The sequence below is a fragment of the Scyliorhinus canicula genome, chromosome 1 (assembly GCF_902713615.1).
Source record: "Scyliorhinus canicula chromosome 1, sScyCan1.1, whole genome shotgun sequence".
Lineage (NCBI taxonomy): Eukaryota > Metazoa > Chordata > Chondrichthyes > Carcharhiniformes > Scyliorhinidae > Scyliorhinus > Scyliorhinus canicula.
Window position 1 is genome coordinate 308903288 of NC_052146.1, and position 14056 is coordinate 308917343.

At 51.4% G+C, this 14056-nt stretch overlaps 1 protein-coding gene across 2 annotated transcripts in view; it reads left to right on the forward strand.

The window, feature by feature from the left end:
• The window catches only part of LOC119976678 (guanylate-binding protein 1-like), a 45820-nt gene that overhangs the window by 14838 nt on the left and 16926 nt on the right, over positions 1-14056 (forward strand). For both annotated transcript variants that reach the window (XM_038817370.1, XM_038817380.1), the window contains exon 2: positions 1283-1412. The gene's annotated coding sequence lies outside the window, so the exon portion shown is untranslated. The remainder of the gene's footprint in view (positions 1-1282; positions 1413-14056) is intronic.

Consider the following 14056-nt stretch of genomic DNA (forward strand, 5'->3'; position numbering starts at 1 on the left):
AGAGGGATCTGGGTGTCCTCGTGCATGAGTCACAGAAAACTAGCATGCAGGTGGAGCAGATAATAAGAAAAGCAAATGGAATGATGACATTTATAGCAAAAGGAATAGAGTATCAAGGTAAGGAAGTGTTGTTACAACTGTACAAGGTATCAGTAAGACCACATCTGGAGTATTGAGCACAGTTTTTGTCCCCTTATTTGAGGAGGGATGTAGTGACATTGGAGGTAATTCAGAAGAGGTTCACTAGATTGATTCCAGTGATGAGGGGTTTGTCGTATGAGGAGAGATTGAGCAGTTTAGGCTTATACTCTCTACCGTTTAGAAGAATGAGGGGTGAGTAAACCTTCAGAAAATTGGCCTTGACCACTTACCAGATATTCACCAGATACCCACTAACATCTCACCTCGTCCCCTGTAATACAATAGAAACAAAATCGTACAGGATGAAAAATTAGAAAAGTAAAAGTCCTCAGCAAACTTCCGCTTCTCACCAAACTTCCACACTCTGTCCAAAGTCGTGTGCAGTGCTGGTTGCACCGAGAATGGGCGGCACAATGGTTAGCACTATTGCTTCACAGAACCAGGGTCCCAGGTTCGATTCCCGGATTGGATCACTGTCTGTGCGGAGTCTGCACGTTCTTGCCGTGTCTGCGTGGGTTTCCTTGGGGAGCTCCGGTTTCCTCCCACAAGTCCCGAAAGATGTGCTGTTGGGTAATTTGGACATTCTGTATTCTCCCTCCGTGTACCCGAACTGGCGCTGGAGTGTGGCGACTGGGGGCTTTTCACAGTAACGTCATTGCAGTGTTACAGTAAACCTACTTGTGACAATAATAAAGATATTATTATTAATGCCTGAATATCTGTGTGCTGAACAAAGAGACCAGCTGGCTGCAGGTAGAGAAAGGCCAGTTTCTATAATTAACTCTTTCAACTGATACCAGTGGATAGCTGCCATGCCCCTACTTAGGGCCCTAGTATTTGTAGTTAGAAATTAAACACAAATGCAAACAACATGTGATTTTTGGAGATATTTCAAATTTCCCTCTTCTCACCAAACTGAGTTGTACTCAGTGATTCTAACAAGACACAATTTGTATTAACATTGAAGGGTCCCTGATCACACTCAGGTGTTGTGATGCCCAGAGTCAAATAGTCTCCCCCATCTATAATGGCTGTTGGAGATCACAGGGCATTGATAAGACACCCCCAGCAAGGGGGATGGGAAAGGAATGGAATTGGGTTGAAAAGAAGCATTCTTATCTTGGTGTTTAATATGTTTCAGTCAGAAGTATCTCACATCAATACAAGATAATCATCGTTCTCCTGGATATTTTCCAACCATAGACAGCCTGCTCCTTATCTCCAGAGACTGACCCTTATCCGATTGGCGTTCGGAAGAATCAGGAATACAGGTGCGTTATGATGATCATTATGCTGTGAAATTATCGTTTTGGAGATGGTAAAGAATGTGACTTGTCAGTGGACAGGATAAAGGGAAATGGAAAAAAAGAATGGGAGAGATGAAGCAGAAATGGACAAAAGAGCGAGAAAAGAGGACCCAGAGACAGACAGCAGCATCAGAACGAGAGAGAGAGAGAGAGAGAGAGAGAGGAGGACCCAGAGACAGACAGCAGCATCGGAAAGAGAGAGGAGGACCCAGGGACCAGAAACGGCCCTAGGGTTGCTGGCGCCTCGGGCAAGCTGAACTTCGGCGCCCTTACAAGTATAATTTTTAAATATAATTTGGCCCCTGACATCGCAGCAGGAGCTGCCCAGGTACAATATTACCCCTCCAGCAGTAATTTTCAACAGTGAATACTTGTGAGAATTTACTTGCAAAACATGACACCAGATATTGGTTCATAAGAGAAAAATTAAAGAGAACAAATAGCCAAGAACCTTGACCTACCTCTTTTTAGATTCAGGACCTCAGACGCCAATTGTCTGCTTCTTCATTGCCACTTAGTGAGAAGTGCAGAGGGTTTGGCAGCATACAACCCACATCTTTTTTAATCAAGGTTAACTCGGCAAGGAGTGCCCAGAAACTCCCTCCAATGCTATTTACGGCGGCAAAATCTGCCTTCCTTGTGCGTGTGTGTTTTTTTAAACAACACTTTGAGAGCACCAGAAGTATAATGAAATTTCGGGAAGCTTGCAATTAGACCCAGTTAATCTAAAATACCTGACTCACGCTGACCTAAGCTGCGCATTGCAAGGGGGCTAAATAGCAGCTCAGAAACTGCAGCGCTCCGAGTAGGAAAAATTCCGAGCCAGTCTCAGAGTGTGAGGCATTATTCTCCTCAAGTTTGCTTTCAGCCCACTTGTGGCTGTTCAGCTTATTGTAGCCCAAACTAAGATTGTGAGGGTTTAACTCACAATTTGTTTAGTCTCTCTCTCTCTTTCCTTCTTCTGGTTCCTTTTCTCTTCAAACAAGTTAGGTTTTTGTCTCATGATGGCGCCCCCTAGCACATGGCGCCCCGGGCGACTGCCCGAGTTGCCGGTACCTTGAGCCGGCCCTGCCAGGGACACACAGCAGCATCTGAGTGTGTTGAGTGTGACCCAGAGACAGACAGCAGCATCAGAGAGAGCGGAAGAGAGCCAAGTGTTCACCTTTTTTGTTTTATGTACCCTATCCCAATATGCTTGTGGTTCGGATAATAATGAGGGCAAAAAACAATTCTCCTTTGTTTCTGGTTGGATAGAGAATATGGAAGGAAAAGGGATAGAAAATAATCTAACGATGCACCAACAACTAGGGCTAGGGGTGAGATTCAGCAGCCAGGTTGCACCTGATTCGATGGCAAGATGAGGATGTTGATTTATGGAAGCGACCTGGTGAGATTCACGACGCTCGAAACGCCTTGCGAGATTGAACACGCTGGGAAAAATCCAGCCATGCATATTTAAATGGGCCAATCGGCTGATTTAAATATCCATTCACTGGATTCACCCGGGGCACAGGATTTACCAGCCATGCATTGCCGACCTCACCATGGCAGTGCTTAATACTGGTCTACCCAAACGTGGAACAGTCGTAACGGCCCCTGGGGTTCTCCAGGTTATTGGAGACCCGCAGATTGTCGGGGACTGGCACTGTCAGGGTGCCTGGAATGCACTGCCAGGCTGGCAGTGTCAAGGTGCCCGGGTGGCAGGTTGCCTGTGCCAAGGATTGGGCCCGGGGTGCCTTGCTCATAAGAGGTGGGGTGAAGGGGGCTTGAGGACCCCTGAATAGGTACGTTGGGTGTAGTGGGGGTCCAAGGCAGCCATGGAGATGCTGAAGGGATTAAAAAATCAGGGCTGCCATTAAAAATGGCGCTGCAAACCTCCGAGTAGTAGAAATAATAATAATAATCGCTTATTGTTACAAGTAGGCCTCAATGAAGTTACTGTGAAAAACCCGGAGTTGCCATATTCCGGCTCCTGTTCAGGGAGGCTGGTACGGGAATTGAACCCGCGCTGCTGGCATTGTTCTGCATTAGAAGCCAGCTGTTGTAGTCTTCCTATAAGTCCAGCTTCGACCGGCAGTTCCTCGTCGAGGCCAAAAACGACAGAAAAGTACCATTGAATAGCGGGATATTTCTCAGTGCCAAGAAGCACCCCGCTAAACGTGCTATTAGACCATAAGCCATAGCAGCAGAATTAGGCCACTCGGCCCATCGAGTCTGCTCCGCCATTCAATCATGGCTGATATTTTTCTCATCCCCATTCTCCTGCCTTCTCCCCATAAACCCTTTTCAGCTCATTTTAAGACCACTGATTCATGCCTTAGATGTCACAAGCTGGGGGCACGGTAGCACGGTAGAACAGCCCCAGGGTCGATTCCCGGCTTGGATCACTGTCTGTGTGGAGTCTGCACGTTCTCCCTGTGTCTGCATGGGTTTCCTCCGGATGCTCCGGTTTCCTCCCACAAGTCCCGAACTATGTGCCTGTTAGGTAATTTGGACATTCTGAATTTTCCCTCGGTGTCCCCAAACAGGCGCCGGACAGTGGCGACTAGGGGCTTTTTACAGTAACTTCATTGCAGTGTTAATGTAAGCCTACTTGTGACAATAGTATTATTATTATTATTATAAAGAACGGATCGCAAAAAATACCAAACAAAAGGCTCTGGGCAGGATTCTCTGTTTCCGAAACTAAGTGTTGACGCAGACGCCGAATTCATGACTCAAAACTGACGCCGAACCTGGATCGATTCAGAGACTGTGGAGGGGCAGCACCGGCACCACGTGGAACACAATCGATTCCAGTGAGAAACGGTGCAGGATTAGCCGGGACCGAGATTGACACTCGGGAGGCTGACAAGCTGCAGCCGCACATACACATTACACTCCCCACACACACTCATCCCAGCCGCACACACACATTACACTCCCCACACACACTCATCCCAGCCGCACACACACATTACACTCCCCACACACACTCATCCCAGCCGCACACACACATTACACTCCCCACACACACTCATCCCAGCCGCACATACACATTACACTCCCCACACACACTCATCCCAGCCGCACACACACATTACACTCCCCCACACACACTCATCCCAGCCGCACACACACATTACACTCCCCGCACACACTTATCCCACGCACACACACATTACACTCCCCACACACACTCATCCCAGCCGCACACACATTACACTCCCCACACACACTCATCCCAGCCGCACACACATTACACTCCCCACACACACTCATCCCAGCCGCACACACACATTACACTCCCCACACACACTCATCCCAGCCACACACACACATTACACTCCCCACACACACTCATCCCAGCCGCACACACACATTACACTCCCCACACACACTCATCCCAGCCGCACACACACATTACACTCCCCACACACACTCATCCCAGCCGCACACACACATTACACTCCCCACACACACTCATCCCAGCCGCACATACACATTACACTCCTCACACACACTCATCCCAGCTGCACACACATTACACTCCCCACACACACTCATCCCAGCAGCACACACACATTACACTCCCCACACACACTCATCCCAGCCACACACACACACATTACACTCCCCACACACACTCATCCCAGCCACACACACACATTACACTCCCCACACACACTCATCCCAGCCCCACACACACATTACACTCCCCACACACACTCATCCCAGCCACACACACACATTACACTCCCCACACACACTCATCCCAGCCGCACAAACACATTACACTCCCCACACACACTCATCACAGCCGCGCACACATTACACTCCCCACACACACTCATCCCAGCCGCACACACACATTACACTCCCCACACACACTCATCCCAGCCGCACACACACATTACACTCCCCACACACACTCATCCCAGCCGCACACACACATTACACTCCCCACACACACTCATCCCAGCCCACCACACACATTACACTCCCCGCACACACTTATCCCACCGCACACACACATTACACTCCCCACACACACTCATCCCAGCCGCACACACACATTACACTCCCCACACACACTCATCCCAGCCGCACACACATTACACTCCCCACACACACTCATCCCAGCCGCACACACACATTACACTCCCCACACACACACTCATCCCAGCCACACACACATATTACACTCCCCACACACACTCATCCCAGCCGCACACACACATTACACTCCCCACACACACTCATCCCAGCCGCACATACACATTACACTCCTCACACACACTCATCCCAGCTGCAAACACATTACTCTCCCCACACACACTCATCCCAGCAGCACACACACATTACACTCCCCACACACACTCATCCCAGCCACACACACACATTACACTCCCCACACACACTCATCCCAGCCACACATACACATTACACTCCCCACACACACTCATCCCAGCCGCACATACACATTACACTCCCCACACACACTCATCCCAGCCGCACACACACATTACACTCCCCACACACACTCATCCCAGCCGCACACACACATTACACTCCCCACACACACTCATCCCAGCCGCACACACACATTACACTCCCCACACACACTCATCCCAGCCACACACACACATTACACTCCCCACACACACTCATCCCAGCCGCACACACACATTACACTCCCCACACAAACTCATCCCAGCCGCACACACACATTACACTCCCCACACACACTCATCCCAGCCGCACACACACATTACACACCCCACACACACTCATCCCAGCCGCACACACACATTACACTCCCCACACACACACTCATCCCAGCCGCACATACACATTACACTCCCCACACACACTCATCCCAGTCGCACACACACATTACACTCCCCACACACACTCATCCCAGCCGCACACACACATTACACTCCCCACACACACTCATCCCAGCCGCACACACACATTTCACTCCCCACACACACTCATCCCAGCCTCACACACACAGTTACACTCCCCACACACACTCATCCCAGACTCACACACACATTACACTCCCCACACACACTCATCCCAGCCGCACACACACATTACACTCCCACACCACACTCATCCCAGCCACACACACACATTACACTCCCCAACACATTCATCCCAGCCGCACATACACATTACACTCCCCACACACACTCATCCCAGCCTCACACACACATTACACTCCCCACACACACTCATCCCAGCCGCACACAAACATTACACTCCCACACACACTCATCCCAGCCGCACACATACATTACACTCCCCACGCACACTCATCCCAGCCGCACACACACATTACACTCCCCACACACACTCATCCCAGCTGCACACACACATTACACTCCCCACACACACTCATCCCAGCCCCACACACACATTACACTCCCCACACACACTCATCTCAGCCGCACACATACATTACACTCCCCACACACACTCATCCCAGCCGCACACAGACATTACACACCCCTCACACACTCATCCCAGCCGCACATACACATCACACTCCCACACACACTCATCCCAGCCGCACATACACATTACACTCCCCACTCACACTCATCCCAGCCGCACACATAAATTAAACATCCCACACACACTCATCCCAGCCTCACACACACATTACACTCCCCACACACACTCATCCCAGCCGCACACACACATTACACTCCCCACACACACTCATCCCAGCCGAACACACACATTACACTCCCCACACACCACTCATCCCAGCCGCACACACACATTACACTCCCCACACACAGTCATCCCAGCCGCACGTATACATACACTCCCCACACACACTCATCCCAGCCACACACACACATTACACTCGCCACACACACTCATCCCAGCCGCACACACATTACACTCCCCACAAACACTCATCCCAGCCGCACACACACATTACACTCCCCACACACACTCATCCCAGCCACACACACACATTATACGCCCCACACACCACTCATCCCAGCCGCACACACACATTACACTCCCACACACACTCATCCCAGCCGCACGCACACATTACATTCCCCACACACAACTCATCCCAGCCGCACACACACATTACTCTCCCCACACACACTCATCCCAGCCGCACACACACATTACACTCCCCACACACATCCCAGCCACACACACACATTACACTCCCCACACACACTCATCCCAACCGCACATACACATTACATCCCCACACACATTCATCCCAGCCGCACACACACATTACACTCCCCACACAAACTCATCCCAGCCGCACACACACATTAAACTCCCCACACACACTCATCCCAGCCGCACACACACATTACACACCCACACACACTCATCCCAGCCGCACACACACATTAACACTCCCCACACACACTCATCCCAGCCGCACATACACATTACACTCCCCACACACACTCATCCCAGTCGCACACACACATTACACTCCCACACACACTCATCCCAGCCACACACACACATTACACTCCCCACACACACTCATCCCAGCCGCACACACACATTTCACTCCCCACACACACTCATCCCAGCCTCACACACACATTACACTCCCTACACACACTCATCCCAGACTCACACACACATTACACTCCCCCACACACTCATCCCAGCCGCACACACACATTACACTCCCCACACACACTCATCCCAGCCACACACACACATTACACTCCCCCACACATTCATCCCAGCCGCACATACACATTACACTCCCCACACACACTCATCCCAGCCTCACACACACATTACACTCCCCACACACACTCATCCCAGCCGCACCACAAACATTACCACTCCCCACACACACTCATCCCAGCCGCACACATACATTACACTCCCCACGCACACTCATCCCAGCCGCACACAACATACACTCCCCACACACACTCATCCCAGCTGCACACACACATTACACTCCCCACACACACTCATCCCAGCCCCACACCACACATTACACTCCCCACACACACTCATCCCAGCCGCACACAGACATTACACACCCCTCACCACACTCATCCCAGCCGCACATACACATTACACTCCCACACACACTCATCCCAGCCGCACACACACATTACACTCCCCACTCACACTCATCCCAGCCGCACACATAAATTAAACATCCCACACACACTCATCCCAGCCTCACACACACATTACACTCCCCACACACACTCATCCCAGCCGCACACAACACATTACACTCCCCACACACACTCATCCCAGCTGCATACACATTACACTCCCCACACACACCCATTGCAACCCACACACACATTACACTCCCCACACACACTCATCCAGCCGCACACACACATTACACTCCCCCCACACACTCATCCCAGCCGCACACACACATTACACTCCCCACACACAGTCATCCCAGCCGCACGTATACATTAACTCCCCACACACACTCATCCCAGCCACACACACACATTACACTCCCCACACACACTCATCCCAGCCGCACACACACATACACTCCCCACACACACTCATCCCCAGCCGCACACACACATACACTCCCCACACACACTCATCCCAGCCACACCACACACATTATACGCCCCACACACACTCATCCCAGCCGCACACACACATTACACTCCCCACACACACTCATCCCAGCCGCAAGCACACATTACATTCCCCACACACACTCATCCCAGCCGCACACACACATTACACTCCCCACCACACACTCATCCCAGCCGCACACACACATTACACTCCCCACACACACATCCCAGCCGCACACACACATTACACTCCCCACACACACTCATCCCAACCGCACATACACATTACATCCCCACACCACATTCATCCCAGCCGCACACACACATTACACTCCCCACACACACTCATCCCAGCCGCACACATTACACTCCCCACACACACTCATCCCAGCCGCACACACACATTACACTCCCCACACACACTCATCCCAGCCGCACTTATACAATTATCACTCCCCACCACATCATCCAGCCACACACACATTACACTCCCCACACACCTCACCCAGCCGTACACACACATTACACTCCCCACACACACTCATCCCAGCCGCACAACCACATTACACTCCCCACACACACTCATCCCAGCCGCACACACACATTACACTCCCACTCCACACTCATCACAGCCGACACACACAATTCACTCCCCACACACACTCATCCCAGCCGCACAACACATTACATCCCCACACACACTCATCCCAGCGCACACACACATTACACTCCCACACACACTTCATCCCAGCCGCACACACACATTACACATCCCCACACACCTCATCCCAGCCGCACACCACACATTACACTCCCCACACACTCATCCCAGCCGCACACCACCACATTACACTCACACACACTCATCCCAGCGCGCACACACCACATTACACTCCACGCACCACACTCATCCCTAGCCGCACACCACATTACACTCCCCACACACACTCATCCCAGCCGCACACACACATTACACTCCGCATACACACTCATCCCAGCCGCACACACACTTTACACTCCCCACACACACTCATCCCAGCCGCACACACACATACACTCCCCCCACACACTCATCCCAGCCGCACACAACACATTACACTCCCCACACACACTCATCCAAGCCGCACACACCACATTACACTCCCGCACATACTCATCCCAGCCGCACACACACTTTACACTCCCCCCACACACTCATCCCCGCCGCACACACACATTACACTCCCCACACACACTCATCCAGCCGCACACATTACTCTCCCCACACACACTCATCCCAGCCTCACACAACCACATTACACACCCCCACACACACTCATCCCAGCCGTACATACACATTACACTCCCCACACCCACTCATCCCAGCCTCGCACACACATTACCCTCCCCACACACACTCATCCCAGCCTCGCACAACAGTACACTCCCCACACACACTCATCCCAGCCGCCCACACACATTACACTCCCCACACACACTCATCCCAGCCACACAGACATTACACTCCCCACACACACTCATCCCAGCCGCACACACACATTACTCTCCCCACACACACTCATCCCAGCCGCACACAACATTACTCTCCCCACACACACTCATCCCAGCCGCACACACATATTACACTCCCCACACACACTCATCCCAGCTGCACCACAACCACATTACACTCCCCACACACACTCATCCCAGCCGCACACACACACATTACACACCCCACACACACACAATCCCAGCCGCACACACACATTACACTACCCACACACACTCATCCCAGCCGCACCCACACATTACACTCCCCACACACACTCATCCCAGCCGCACACACACACATTACACTCCCCGCACACATCATCCCAGCCCCACACACACTTTACACTCCCACCCACACTCATCCCAGCCGCACACACACATTACACTCCCCCACACACTCATCCCAGCCGCACACACACATTACACTCCCCACACACACTCATCCCAGTCGCACACACACATTACACTCCGCACACACACTCATCCCAGCCGCACACACAACACATTACCTCCCCACACACACACATCCCAGCCGCACAACACATTACACTCCCCACACACACTCATCCCTGACTCTGGCACCCGGGAGGCAGCATACCTTCCGGGAGTCTCGCTCGCGACCACAGAATCTCCTATCCGTTCCCCTAACCATTGAGTCTCCTGTCACTATTGCTTTTCTATTCTCCCCCTTCCCTTCTGAGCCCCAGAGCCAGACTCAGTGCCAGAGACTTGGCTGCTAGGGCCTTCCCCCGGTAGGGTGGAGGCATGGTGCTTAAGTAGGGTGCTCTTTCCAAAGGCCGGTGCAGACTCGATGGGCTGAATGGCCTCCTTCTGCACTGTAAATGCTATGGTCTACGAAGACTTCAGCTGGAGATTCTGCACTGCTCTGACAGGATTCAGGTTTACCTCTTCAAACTGTCTCAAAGAACATCTCTTCAGCGAGTCTGCCTGGGTCTGCTAACTGTATCTAAAAGTGGATTGTGAGCTGAGATGAGATTGTTTCAGTGGGAATAAAGATAGCAGTAAAGGGTTATTGTGTCACTGTACCAATTGACATTGTTTAAGGGGTAATTGTAAGCTATTTTGTGGTGTTCAGTTGAAGATATTTTAATATTGTGTCAGTAATAAAGTTTGTTTTAATATACCGTACACCTATTTCTTCGTGAAATCACTCCTGGAGTGAGGTATCCTTTCCTCAGTGTCTTTAAAAATTAAAATACAATATTGGGGTTTCCTAGACTATAGAATGCTGGAAAATGATCGCCAATGTGTCCATTATTTCTCGGGCCACTTCCTTGAGCACTCTGGGAAGCAGAGCATCAGGCCCCGGGGACATATTGGGTTTTAAGCCCATCAATTTCCCCAATACAATTTCCTGACTAATAAGGATTTCCTTCAGTTCCTCCTTCATGCTCGACCCTCTGTCCCCGAGCATTTCCAGAAGGTTATTTGTGTCCTCCTTAGTTAAGACAGATCCAAAGTATTTGTTCAACTTGTCTGCCATCTCTTTGTTGCCCAGTATGAATTCACCTGATTCTTACTGTAAGGGACCTACATTTGTCTTCACCAGTCTTTCTCTCTTCACATATCTACAGAAGCTTTTACGGTCAGTTTTTATATTTTCTGCAAGCTTACTCTCGTATACTATTTTCCCCTTCCGAATTAAACCCTTTGTCCTCCTCTGCCGAATATTAAATTTCTCCCAGTCCTCAGGCGTGCTGCTTTTCCTGGCCAATGCCTCCTCCTTGTATTTAACATTATCCCTGATTTCCCTTGTTAGCCATGGTTGAGCCACCTTCCCCGTCTTACTCTGGCATCAGACAGGGATGTACAATTGTTGAAGTTCATCCATGAGTTCTTTAAATGTTCTATAAATTCCCTGGATGTTGAGTTCCCATCCTCGGTCACCCTGGAGCCAGGTTTCCATCATCCCAATGACATCATATCCATTAAGATTGTCAGCACAGATAATTCATCTCTTTTAAATGCAAATGCAAATGCTCCTCGCATTGATACACAGATCCTTCAGGCTTGTTTTTTTGACATTTCTTGGCCTTTTAGAATTATGATGTAATGTGGCCTTTTTGATTTTTCTGATTTCTCTGCCTTCCACTTTTCCGTTTACTGCCTTTTGTTTCCGTCCCCACCTTACTTCCTTCCGACTTCCTGCATCAGTTCTCATCCCCCTGCCACATTAGTTTAAACCCACCCAACAGCTCTAGCAAACACTCCCCTTAGGACATTGGTTCCAGTCCTGTCCAGGTGCAGACTGGCTGGTTTGTACTGGTCCGTCATCCCCCAGAACCGGTTCCAATGGTGCAGGAATTTGAATCCTCCCTCTTGCACCATCTTAACTGACTGCCCCAGGATGTAGCTGTTGCACACACCCCCTGGGTAGTGTACACACACACACATGATCTGCATGTGGTGCTCACACATGAGCTGTATGTTCAGGGAGTGGAGCCCCTTTCGGTTAATGTAGGGGTCTCCCAGCTGGTCTGTTGCATGCAAGGCGACATGCATACCTGGACCTGGGGCATTCCAGCGATGGCGGGGAATCCTGTTGCCCGAGCATCTTCTTGGGCCTTGTCCATGTCTAAGTTTATATAATTTTCCCCCTGGGCAAACAAGGCATCTGTGACCTGTCGGATGCCCCTGTGGGCTGTGACCTGCGAGGTGCCGCACAGTTCCCGGCGCGAGCCCTGGAATGATCCCGAAGCATAAATGTTCAGAGCTGCGGTGACCTTGACAGCCATAGAGAGTGGGTATCGCCCTCCCACACATGGTGCCAAGTCCGCAAGGACATGGCACAGGTGCCATCACGTCTCCTTCTGAGGCAGAGCCCCCTCCAGCACCCTCTGTCAGTTATCTGCTCGAACGGCCAGTTAAGCCTGTTCACCTTGGGCCGTCGCGGTTTCCCCCTCTGGGTTTGACCCAGGACTGATCCTCAGGGTGTGGGTGGAGGTCTGGAACATGGACTGTCACCTTGAGCCTCTGCAGACGTTGCTGCTGCCGCCCTCTCCGGTGTCTGGCTGCCTGGCCTACCAGCAGCACAACTCGTGCTTGTTCTGGGATCCAAAATACTGTCCATACCGTTCAATATCTGTAATGCATTGGGAGAGGGTGTGAGACTGACAAACAATGGTGGGTCTCACCCCGGTCCCCTCCATTTCCCCAATTGATCTCTTTCTCCCCCGCCCCCCTCCACCACCTCTCCCACACCCGGGGCACCCTGCCCACTCACTCCAGGCCTCAGCAGACCCAGACCCTGTATCCCTGACACTTGCACATAACGTTACCTGGACCGGGTGCTGGTCCCCTCCCCATTGTACTCACCCATCCTCCGGCCATCAACATGTCCCCGGAGCTGTGTCCCAAATCCTGGCTGTTCGGATGTCGGCTGCTGCGTCGGGTGTTGCCTCCCGCAGTGTTCAGGCAGAGTGTCCAGGCATCACGGTCTGATTGGGATGCAAGGCAATGACTCCCACGTGGCCCGTCCACCCACGG